Below are 12936 nucleotides of genomic sequence, written 5' to 3' on the forward strand. Positions count from 1 at the left end.
TTTTTGAGCAAAGGAATTTGGTGACTGATCTTTACCATGGCTTTCTTCTCATACTTTCTCTTGTCATTGATGTTAGCTGTTGTTATGCCATAAAAGGTACTTGTTTACTGAGGCTTTTAGATAATTATAATTTTATGTGTCCTGCTTAATAGTTTTATCTGTAACTGGGACTTTATTGTTGCACAACATTTTCCCTGTAGGATATATGGAGGGGTAATATATTCATCCTCTCTACTTATCTGCCTTACCATTCTGTGGGAATCATTGCCAGAAGATGGTATGCACTTGTCTATGAACGGATAAAAGGAGGAATTTATTTAGTTTCATAGCAATAAAATTAAGTTATATTTCAGGCCTCCAGTTATGAGTTTGTATAGGCCTCATCTTTATAGCATGTGAGAAAATGTTTCATATATATAACAGAGACTTACTCTTTCAAAATATTTTAAAATGTAATCACTTTGATGCAAAAAATATTATATTTATTTTATATTTCTATCATAAAAAGAAAGTTATTACATGTATTTCAAACTTTTTTTTTATGACTCTGTGAGGTATAGAGAAATCAACTCTGGGTTTCTGAAATAAATTAGGGGTGTCATTTACTGGGGTTTTAGGGAAAGCTGAATCATCAGAACTTGTCAGAAAATGTGAGATCCAGGACATCATACCAGAGGTGAACTCTTGGTACTTGGTATTTAACTTGCACTTTGCTAGGCATTTTACATATTGTTTTCATTTCCATGTATTTTGAAAATAATTTAAATCTCTAAAAGAGTTAAAAGAATAGTACAAAGGCCACCTGTTGCCAGTTGCTGACATTTTGCCACATTTTCAATTTTTGAGCTATTTGAAAATAAAACTGCATACATCATGATTCTTTATCCCTAGATATTTTAATATATATTTCCTTAAAACAAGGTTATTCTCCTGTATGCCAGCAACATGATTATCATCAGCCAGTATGTATTATTGTTTCAATATTTTCTAGTTTTTAGTTCATCTTTACATTTTTTATGATTGTTTGCAATTTTTCTTGATTTGCTTCAGGAGCTGATCAAGGGACAAGCATATGCCATTTGTTATGTGTCTCCAGTCTCCTTCAGTCTAGAGCACTGACCCCCCACTTGCATCATCTTTGTCTTTCTTAAGACATTTTTGTTGAGGTCAAGTCAGTTGCTTTGTAAAATATCTCCTATTTGGATGAAGCTAGATTCATTTTGGATTCATTTTGGCAAGAATACTGCTTTGTTTCTGGTTGACACTTTTGTATCACATCAGGAGGCATTATGTCTGTTTATTCCATTATTTTTAGGAGACTGTATGTTTGGTTAACATGTTAACCATTAGTTTTCTTTGTTTTAAGAATATGCATTTCCATCTGTAATTAAGTAATTTCTTGGGTGATCTTTTGAGGTTGTGTAGTAATCTTGTTTTCCAAGAAACTGTTGGTATTTCTTTTTTTTTTTTTTTTTTTTTGAGTTCCAGTTATTACATCTTTGTTCAGTATCTGACGTTTTTTTGAAGAAGTGCTCTTTTCCCTTCCAGATCTCAAGTTTGACTAGGAGTTGCCCTTCACTGTGGCTCCAATGTGCTTTTTGATATATTCCCATTAGTGTTTAGCATTTATTCACTTTCTGACAAAACTGTTGTTCTTCTACTTTTCCTCTATAGACCTGGAATTAACCATTTTCCAAGGCATCCTGATAGGAAATAGTGTTTAGAAAGTAGCATCTGGGCACTAGATACACTCATTGCTACTTGGGGGTCATTTCTTCATGGCTCTTTAGTGAATGACTCTAGGATGGATATGTTCAAAGGGGAAAAATAACTTGAAAGAACTCTTGAGCTGGACGTAAATGATTGTTCATCATGCTGATTACTGCAACTCAAACTCACCATCTCAGGGTTCTTCTTCATCTTTCCCATGGTGTGCGTGTGTGTCCCATAGTGAAACCCAGAATTCCCATTTATCTGTATGCTTCCCCACTTATAATTCATAAAATAGTTGCCGTATAAAGACTTCTTTGCAGAGGCTGTATAGAACTAAGTTTATATAAACTAACAGGTAATTGTTTTAATTGTTTTAATTAACAGGTAATGGTTTTAATTCTTAACCATTGCGGGTACATATTGAGTCACCACTGGGTTTTCTTTATACCTGCTGTGTGGTATTAGTACACCTATAGGTGTACTCACCAATGTTGTGTGTGTGTGTGTGTGTGTGTGTGTGTGTGTGTGTGTGTGTGTGTTTAATATATTTGGTGAACAAATATGAACTGGAGTTGGAATTTTTCTTAAGGATCTTTGGCCTGCAACACAGTGTTTCCTCTACAGATATCTAAAGAGCTAAGAACATCAAATGCTTACTATCTGGATGAAACAAAGAGTTTCTGAGATAAAAGAAGTACAGGCTGTAGAGCTGAAGTTTATGAAGAAGAAAGAGACAATAGATTAAATTATGCTTGTAACTGGACAGATGTGAGAAATCTGGGGGCTCTGTGGCTGGTTTTGGTAATCCTGGAAATGGTCTTTGTTGACACTTTTAGATTGCAAAGACAGCAGCTGTATTTTCGTTCAAAGTTTGGCTGCGGTGAACAGTATTGCACCTGCAGTACAGCATCAGATGCTTCTAGAAGGCTGATATCCAAGGTTTTCCTAAGAACTTGACAGGCAGAGCAATCTCAGAGACTACTTTAATCATTATTTGACTATAGAGGGAAACCAAACCTGCAAATCACATTTTGAAGAACTTAGGGAATATCAGCAACTAACTTAAATAGCTTTTTAAACTAATGACTGTGATTATTATTTTTAAATTATGATCTTATTTATTATATACTAAACTAAGTTAGATGTTATTAGTCCTACTTTACACATGAGGATACTGATAATCAGAGAGGTTCTGCAAATTTTGTAAGGTCAAGCAGCTAATAATGGCAAAGATGAAATTTAAATTTAAAATTATCTACCTCCAAGCCCCATAACTTTAATTCATAGAGTTTGTTATTCATAAAAAATCAAAGTAAACTGAATAACCATTTATCCAGCGAATAAGCATAATGAATTTTAGAAGACAGAACACAGAATTCAGTAAATTGTAGGGTAAGATATCCCTGCACATTTTTTTTTATGTTTTTGATTTGCCTTTGAATTTATTGATAATTAGTTAATGGAGCCTGATTTTAGTTGTATTAGATGAAGATAGATCTTAGAGATTTTGTGTAACGTACCTTTTACAAACCATTCAGCACTGTGCTAATTACTTTGCATAAATTAAGTCATTTACCTCACAGCAGACCTGTAAGTTGGGAATAATCGTTTTCGTTTTACATGTGAGGAAACTGAGGCTCAGTGAAGTTAAATGACTTGGTAAGCAAATTGCTATCAAGTAGCAATACAGTCATCTGATCCTATACTCTTTACATCTCAGAGATTTTGTTATTGTCTGGTTAATGCTATTCGTATATTCTTCTATTCTTTTTAAAATGTGAAAGTGCATTTTATAATTAGGTAGTTAGTCCAAAGTACTTATTTTTGAAATGTACTCTTAGATGTAATCCGAATTAAAATATTATTGTATCATTAAGTTTGAAAAATAAAAGAGGCAAAATATTTTATTTTGTTTTGGGACGGTTTAAATCAGAGATCAGTTTGTGATATATTACTATACCAACTTACAGCACTGTATCGACAAATATTCTAAATGTTTCTACTTTGTTCCTAGCACTGCTCTAGCTGGGCATAGAGGAAGGAGGAGAGGAGATAAAACACCTTCCCTCATGGAGCATACTCTCTAGTGTGTTGAATAACACTTACAAACAAGATACTTGGAGATTCAATAGATAGGATTTAGACCTTAGATGGGTAGGGAGTGGAGCTTTTTAGGTTTTGTGGTATTGATCCAAAGGAAGAAAAAATACACAGAAAACTCTGAAGAAGACTGTATTTTAAATTATTTACCCTAATTAGGAAAAATACTATTTTTGTAAGGATCTAATCCCCGTTCAAATACATTGACAAGTTCTGACAATGTTTCCTGTGACTATATTTGAGGTGCCATGATGAGTGCATGCCAAAAATTGTGAAAAGTCTGAGATTTTTACCTTCTCGCAAGCTAAAGTGTTAGCCTGCCCTAGTTTCATACGTGTTGGCAGAAGATCAAGCCTACTGGGTCAGAGGCAAGGTGCTTTATTACTCATACAGCAAGAAGTATGACCTTCATGTAACCGTCATGTTCACATCTGTTCCTTGAGTGTCCCAAGTCCACAGGAGAAATAGGGGAGGGGGTCCTGGAGGGCTCTGCATACACCATGGATTTGCATCACAGTTGAGGAGTCACAAGCTTGGGATCTTTTGTAGGAGATTGCAGTCTTTTATGAAAGATTTCCCGCAGAGAGAAATTATTATTATACTAGACAGCAAAAAATCCTGCCTGGAGGGTGACACTATCTCTGTCTTCCAAGGCTGTTAGCTATACCTATGTCCTTGAGTACTTAATACTGAACAGAGGACATCAGTGTATTTGTTCTCAAAATGAGCAGAAATGTGAGACATCCATAGAGAATTACTTTTAGTATCCTTCACTCTATACTGCCATTTTCCATGGCTTGATAATGAACTATCACTAAAAACTGGTTACTTGTGTATATTGCATATAGGGAAGAATGACATATTTGGATCATATCTATGATGGGACAGGTCATAAAATATCTAACTTACATATGAGGAAAATGAGGTTCATGGAGACTTTATTTATGACTCAGTATTCCATAGTTAATCAATTTCAGTGTCAGGATTTAATACCAGATGTTTTCAGTAATCAAAAGAATCCAGCGTTCGGTATGTAAATACATCTATGCAATTTCTAGCATAAATAGATAGAACTCCTCCATGCTGAAAACGACTTTCAGAATTTCATGTTAGTATGACATCCACATCAATTTGGCATTCACCCATATTATCAGCTTTCACCTGAGAAACACTTTCCATTATGTAGTTCAGTCTACTGAAAAATGTGCTGGCACGAACCTCCTCTCACAGGTTAGAGAAGTTGGTGCAGTTCTGGCTCAATGCAGCTGGAAAGGTGGTTTCTTCAGGGCAACCTGCTGATGGATATTCTAGCCCTAGAATACACATTTAGATGTGTCTAGATTAGAAACATCTACAATGCATTCATGAATTACAGTTTATAGGAAGATCAAAGCAGGACATAATAGCATTCTATGGGGTTTTAAAAGAGCTGTTTTGTTTTGTTTTTTTCTTCTCCAAGATAATAAAGTTTGTTTCTAGAGTTTAGTAAATAGTTAGGTGTCTTTAGTCAGCAGGTCAGCATTATTTTCAATATTCCTATGACTTATTGGCTGGGGGCATTTTAATATGGAAGTCCCTTACATACATACTTTACAGAAATTTGCTTGATTTTTGTGTATGTGATGAATTCTTAAATCCCTCTTTTCTAGCTGACCAAAATTCATATAATTATATATTTGAATTAATGAAGACCATGAAAGCACTGTGACAGAATAATTATCTTTAATTATACTAATTACATAAATGGGTAAAAATTGATTAGGGCATTACTTTGTGAAAATAATAGCTTCATATTAATGATTGGATCTTTTTGTGACTTAACCATCCTCCCTACCTTTTCTGACCTACATTTGACATATAAAAGTTTAAGAAAAATTTTGAACTCAGATTCATTCCTTCATATATACCCTGAATTTCTATGCTTTTTTGAATTAACTAAGATGATTTGTGTTGCCAGATTTAGCAAATAAAAATACATTGCCTTCAGTTAAATTTGAGTTCCAAATGCACAGCGAATATGGCCTTTTTAGAGTAAATCCAAATATTGCAACATTGGAGATGAATTCCGTAAGGCAGTACGCTCACTGTTAGTTGCATGTGTTTTTAAGAGGATATATACTCAGCCTTTTATCCAGTATTCCCACAAAAATATAGGAAAAATTGCAAGGATTTTATTGAAATGTGAATTAGTCCCAGAAATAATTTTTTTTTTTTTAATTTTTTTTTTCAACGTTTATTTATTTTTGGGACAGAGAGAGACAGAGCATGAACGGGGAGGGGCAGAGAGAGAGGGAGACACAGAATCGGAAACAGGCTCCAGGCTCTGAGCCATCAGCCCAGAGCCCGACGCGGGGCTCGAACTCACGGACCGCGAGATCGTGACCTGGCTGAAGTCGGACGCTTAACCGACTGTGCCACCCAGGCGCCCCCCAGAAATAAATTTTTAATGTTTCAGTTTAAGCTGTAAAAGTTGTCACCTGCACTTTACAAAGGTCACATGATGGTTACGTGCCATTCTTTGGTTGTAAAATACAGACATAAATTTTTTTGTGAAGTGATGTTTATATTCTAGCATATTTCTCATTAAGGCAGGCAAATGAATTTAAGGATACGTGTTTTCCCCAAACTAGTTTTTAAAAAAGGACAGATAGTTTCGTGATTTTTATTAACAACAATTTAAATTTTTTTTTTTTTTTCAACGTTTATCTATTTTTGGGACAGAGAGAGACAGAGCATGAACGGGGGAGGGGCAGAGAGAGAGGGAGACACAGAATCGGAAACAGGCTCCAGGCTCTGAGCCATCAGCCCAGAGCCCGACGCGGGGCTCGAACCCACGGACCGCGAGATCGTGACCTGGCTGAAGTCGGACGCTTAACCGACTGCGCCACCCAGGCGCCCCTAACAACAATTTAAATTCCCACAAGTCTTCATCAGACCCCAGTTCTTTTCTATCATATTGTTAACTGACAGTGTCCATGAATTACTTATCAAATAATTGTCTGTAATGTTTTCCTCCTGTATTTACTTACTGGGATTCACGAATATGCGGGGATTGCCTTATTCCTCTTGTGCTTTAGTTATTTGGTGAACGTCAAAAGGCAACAAGTAGTGTCATTATTTTGGGATCTAAAAATAATTCATTTGCATAATGGGGTTTGAAATCCTGAAACACAAAACTCTGCAATGCTCCCCATTGAGAGCAGTTGAGCTTGTGACGGAGAGAGAGAAGTTAACTTAGATGCTCTATGCAATCAGAATATAAGACTCTTGCTAACTTTATAACACCACTCCAGCACTAATGATTTTCTTAGAAAAATGTTTATAATTTCAAGTTCTTAAATAAACAGAAGATTTGTCTCAGAGTCAAGTCTTAAAGAATGCTTTGCCCTTTTGATCCGGGGACCTGGGCCACTTTGTGGAGGGCTAACCTTTCCTAAAATAGCCCTGAAGCAGTTGTGTTAAGGCCCCTTTGCAGATGCTCCCTAATGTGAGTTTAAATACTGTGGTGTCCTTTATCAAGGAGAACCCACACGCTTCCAAAGCTGTCACAGCTGGCTAACTCTGGTCCGATTCATAAGGGATTAATTGGCCATGGGTGCTCGTGAGCTGAAATACTGTCATAGTGGCTGTAGATCTGTCACTTTGATACACAAGGTAATCAAGTCCAGTAATAGACTCTCCATGAATGTTAATAGCTTACCTTAGCAAGAAATCATTAGAGGCTGTTTACTTGATGTCACATGGAAGAACATAGTCTGGACTTTTAGTTCAAGATCATTTGATATTTTGTGGGATAAACTTCTTTTCCAAAACTGTACTAAATACCAAATACGTTGTGGTTGTTTTGAGACTAACTACAGAGGAAATGAAACTTTGAGAACCTGAGCTTGAGAAAACAACCTCATCTGAAAAATGAAAGTAAAATAAATTTTTTTTCTAAATTTCTTTTTAATGATTTTTTGGTAATGGTTCAAACAATCAGAAAATCGAGTGAAAAGTAAAAGTTTACTTTTCCCTTGTTTCCTTCTCCCCTGCCCCCTTTAGGGATAACTTGGTTTCTCTGGTATGAAATCTTTCCAGATCATTTACCCTTCATTTAAAAATAGAGTTTTATATACTCACACACGTAAATAGATTTATGTACTTATATTTGAATGGGATTATAGTTTACTTTTCTTCAAAAGCATTTTGGTTGTCTTTATGTATAAATAAATGGCATTGTAATAGTTGAACAATATTCTGTAAATTAAAGGTGAGCTTTAATTTGTTTAAATATTAATTGCATTTCAGTTACAGAAATTTTCTAAGAAAATAAAGAAATGAGAAATAAATTATTTATTTTCAAGGTTATTTTATTTGAAATATATTTTGACTCTGCACCTATCACATATTTGAATGTGTAACCCAGAGCCTAACACTTGCAGCCTTGCACAATATTTAAGGCACTGAATTTTTAATATGAAATTTCATACTTTGGTGTCCTAGATTTTTCAGGAATGATTAAACTTCTCGTTGGATACCACTTGAGAATATTGGTCTGTGGCTCTGTCCTTAGGGTTAATTGTCTATGTTAGGAAATTATTGGAGGAGAGGGGAAAATGATGAAATTATAGATTGATCAGACAAAAAGGTGACTTTGTTGAAATAAGAATTTTAGCATTAACAGTTGAATTGAGGAGAATCTGCAATCCCAAAGTGCAGGGAGAAGTTTGAAGACTGCTAAAGATTTCCTGAGATTAAGCACCTTGGGTATTGATGTTAAGCACCATCCAGGAAGAATTCATTATAAGACTCTGACTTGTATCCTACACACAAATTTTTTAAGCCAGATAAATTGACTATGTTTCTGGACAGGTAGCATATTTGAATATGTGCATAGGGAGAGAAATACTTTATCATTGTAATTTATCGGTTATGTAAATAAAAATGTAGCTACAATACACCGTCATACAGGAAGATATTGTAAAAGTTATTAGATTTAAGTTTTTTAACAATCTTCAAATGGAGCATATAATTAGCTCTTGAAATTCTGTTATCATTGTATTTAGACTCTAATTAGTAGCCAATCTTTGTAGTTTCTTCTTACCCCCATGTAGAAAATCGTCTTGGTATTCAATATGTTTAAAATCAATTCAATTCAGAGTACCCGTATTATAATAGAATGAAGAAATTAAAACAGTATGTAAAAATATGGTGTGAAAACACCAAAAAGGGCATTGGAAATGGGCATAATATATTATATATATAGATTATATATGTATATCTGTCCTAGAGTTACTAGGAGAATTGACACATTTAAATCATTTTCAGAATATTTAAGCTATATAACACCTGTAAAGCAATTAGTATAGAGAGTTTAAATTGTAGTTGCTTACCAAATTGTGGATTTCATCTTATAGTTACCACTTAGTTGATAGATCATAAAAATATGGGCACATATTTTCATAAAATAATAAAATCAAACCTATTACCACTTGTTACAAAATTGAAGGTTTATTTAAAAATGACATTTGTTTTTAGGTTCTGATTACATTTTAATGGACAATTCTTTGTGATGTGGCTGGTGAGTAGTATTGTTGCAGAATTGAAAGAGGTCTTCATTCCCTGTGTTGTATTACCCTGTACTCAAAACTGCGGTTCATCTGGCCAGTTCTGCCATCTTTTTACGCAACAGGCAACAATAGGTTTAAGATTTATAATGCAAGAGTACTGACTGCCCTGAGGTTTATATTCTATGAACCCTAAAGTGTAAGTGGAGAGGAAGAAGGGATGTCAGTCAGTACTGGTTCCATCCATACGCCTATCTCAGGAAGCCATGCAGCCCAGACGGTAGCCCAGAAAGATGGTGGCACTTGTCTAGAAAGAGCTATAGGTGAAAAGCCAGATGGTACAATGAATTGGGTGGTGAAATAAGCACAGGAGGAGAGAAAGACTTAGATGTGCTTGGGACATGTGAATGTGTCCAGAAGTAATTCTCATAATATCTCAATAAAATAAAGTGAATATTCAGCAATTTTGAAAGATTTTTAATAGTGACTTTTTGTTGGAGTTTAAACTTATCAGTGTGGTACGTTCTATTCTTGGCTTTTCACAACTTGTGAGATTTCTTGAAATAGTATTAACATGAGAACAATTCCATCTGTATCTCCTGAATGTTTGACAAAATGTATTCGCTATACCTTTACCCATTTAAGTCAATAGTTTAGTTCTTTTTTTTAGTAGAAAGCATATTTCTTTCCATTATTATTAATGATCACCTAGTATATGTAGACAAGAGAAATGTGCACTGAGAGTAAAGAAAATGAATTCGACGTAAGACTTTTACCTTGAGAAGTTTTATCCTAGCACAGGAGATAGAAATGTAAGCATACAGTTATGACAGTTTGAAAAATACTGGAATACAGGCATAGGTAGAATACTGTGAAAGGGAAAGGAGTAAGCAATGCACAGAGAGGCTCTAAAAGTGTGTTCTTCCACTGAAATAACTTCTAATAGAGTCCCACATGCCTGTCACAACATAGTCCATCCTTCATGTCTCTCTTAATGGTCGCTGGCCTTCACTGATAACGTTACTGAAATCTGACTGTGAGAAACTCCCTCATGAGTAGTCAGGTGAAAGCTTAGCTGTTTTTGGTAAAATATCTTAGATTTTATGTGATAATATTCTTTTAACTATGCATATTTCTTGAGCCTGGTCTTAATGTACTATAGAGGAGTTATCCTGAACCTGCCCTAAATGTGTTTTTCATTTCCTTATTTCTCTCTTCTCCATAATCTATGCATTGTAGAGTACCTGTTTAACATGTCTCGATGACAGGGGCTGCATCTATATTTTATTTCATCCCAATTATGAGCAATGAGGGCACCAGACAGAGCTTTATTAGGGGTGAATTTTACCAATACAGATCGTGGACCAGATACAGAAATTTATGTGAGTCTCATTCCATACCAGATTATCTTTTTATATATGTTTTACTGACTGGTCATATAAGTTATTCATAAATAAAGGCTTATCAAGAGCCTTGCTTACAGGAACTGAGGGCTTAAAAATTGTTACAAGCTTATGAAACGAAGACTATCATAGGCAATTATAAAATACTGTTTCTTTGCACTTTCTGCTTGTGGAGACAAGTGAGCCTTCCCTAGTGTTTTATGAAAAAAGCAGCTGACACTTAAAAAAAAGCCAATTAGTAATAGAGCTACTTAATTGTTCATTTGGGTTTATGTCTCTCCAAGTCAGTTTGTTTGCTAACATTTTCAATAACAGCAAATAGGAAGTGTAGTTTAATGTGAAAATCAATACTCAGCAGAGATCAACAAAACCATAGCCACAAACAAATGGTGAACTAGCGTTGTTGTTGTTGTTTTAAATCCATTTGAACAACGGTTTGAATTCTTTTATGCCGAATCCATCCCAAGAAAGATCAAAAAGAATGAGTCAATAGTTAGTACAAGTGAGATGAGACAAAAAAATTTATAGGAAATAAATTCACAAATTTTTTGAGTAAACAAAGCATTGAAACATTAAAACTCATTGTGAAATCCAGCATAATATTAAGGTTTATAAATGCAGATTTTTTTAATGCAGCCTTATTCTGCAACTGTAAAAATGTAGCTCAAAAAGTATTCAGTGATTGTTTCTACAGATATTTACTGGACACTTATAATGTGCCAGGCATTATTCCAGACTCCTGGAATAGATCTGTAAATGATACAATGACATTTCGCCTCATGGAGTTTAGATTGAATGGAATGAGAAATGACTAGAAACTAAGCAAAAGATATACAGCATATAATAGATAATATATATGCACATATATGCACAATTAGCATTTTAGAATATAGTGTCTGTTGTGGAAAAAAAGAAAAATGTAAAGTAGGTTAAAGGGATCAGGAATGACAGTGGTATGAAGGGAAACATTGCTGTTCTAAGTGGGATAATCCTGGAGGCTCACTGAGACCTACTGTTTCACATTATTAGATATACACGATGGTGATTTCAAAGTAATATATTTTTCAGCATAATTCAATTTAGCCAATGGCCTCAACTACCCCTTTTTCTTTCTGAAGTCCCCAAGATATAACTAAGGACAAAATGCCAGTCTTATTAGCTAGAACGTGGGCTCCAAAATTCAGTACCAAATCTATTGACATGGGCTGATCTCAAGAAATACTTTACTTATGGGAGCACCTGGGTGTCTCAGTTGGTTAAGCGTCCAACTTTGGCTCAGGTCATGGTCTCATGGTTCATGAGTTCGAGCCCCACATCGGGCTCTCTGCTGTCAGTGCAGAGCCTGGAGCCTTCTTTGAATCCTTTGTCTCCCTCTTTCTGCCCCTCCCTCACTCTCTCTCAAAAATAAATATTAAAAATTAATAAAAAATACTTATGCTAGGCCATCCTGAATGAAAACAGATAAGGTATGCCTCATCTATTTTTAGTTTGAAGACTAAACTAGAATCTTAGACCTATCCCTTTGTTTGCAAGAGCAGTCCAGTTCTTAGACCTGCCTTCTGGTGCCTGAACGACACAAATATTGGGACAACTGATAGCCCCATTATAGCTGGTAAAAGTTGTTCACTTTGGGCCTGTCCATCCAGAACAATAGGTACAGATTTATGTGTCACATAAGGGCATATAAGAGAAAAAGAGAGGATTCAGAGAATGAGTCCTCTTTACTTTGTCACCTTGGCTCATGAGAAGAAGGAAATCACAGAAATGGTGCACCCGTTCCAGGACTCCATTAACTAGTGATGTAACTCAGTGATATTCTGTAATATCCCAGACCAGGGAATGAAAGAAGGGTGCAGAGCATCATATCTAGGAATCTGAGTTACATTAAAAGTGGATGGTAAGGAGGGAAGGCCTTGAGACTTGAGAAGTGAGGAAATGTCAACAGTGTATGTAGTGTATTCATAATGGAAACATTTCTTGAATGCTATTGCAACAGGTCTCATAATATAGAATAAGTCTCCTTATTTTTTGTAAGTCTGTTAATAAAAACTGAAGGTAAGACACATTCCTATAAAAATATGTGCATCCTAATGTAAATGTATTATTTGACATAGAAGTTTGGACATGTGGGACAGGAATGATGATTGTGGATCCCTTGAATCACGTTAGTT

At 35.2% G+C, this 12936-nt stretch overlaps 1 protein-coding gene and 1 long non-coding RNA gene across 4 annotated transcripts in view; one reads left to right on the plus strand and one right to left on the minus strand.

The window, feature by feature from the left end:
* SGCZ (sarcoglycan zeta) overlaps positions 1-12936 on the plus strand; it is a 1098717-nt gene that overhangs the window by 427338 nt on the left and 658443 nt on the right. The gene's annotated exons all lie outside the window — the stretch shown is intronic.
* LOC123586268 lies at positions 4497-10901 on the minus strand. Its single transcript, XR_006706713.1, has 3 exons — positions 10139-10901; positions 7514-7718; positions 4497-5126 (listed from the first exon to the last, which is right to left on the minus strand). It is a non-coding gene; the product is annotated as an uncharacterized LOC123586268 (long non-coding RNA).

The sequence above is a fragment of the Leopardus geoffroyi genome, chromosome B1, assembly GCF_018350155.1.
Source record: "Leopardus geoffroyi isolate Oge1 chromosome B1, O.geoffroyi_Oge1_pat1.0, whole genome shotgun sequence".
Taxonomy (NCBI): Eukaryota; Metazoa; Chordata; class Mammalia; order Carnivora; family Felidae; genus Leopardus; species Leopardus geoffroyi.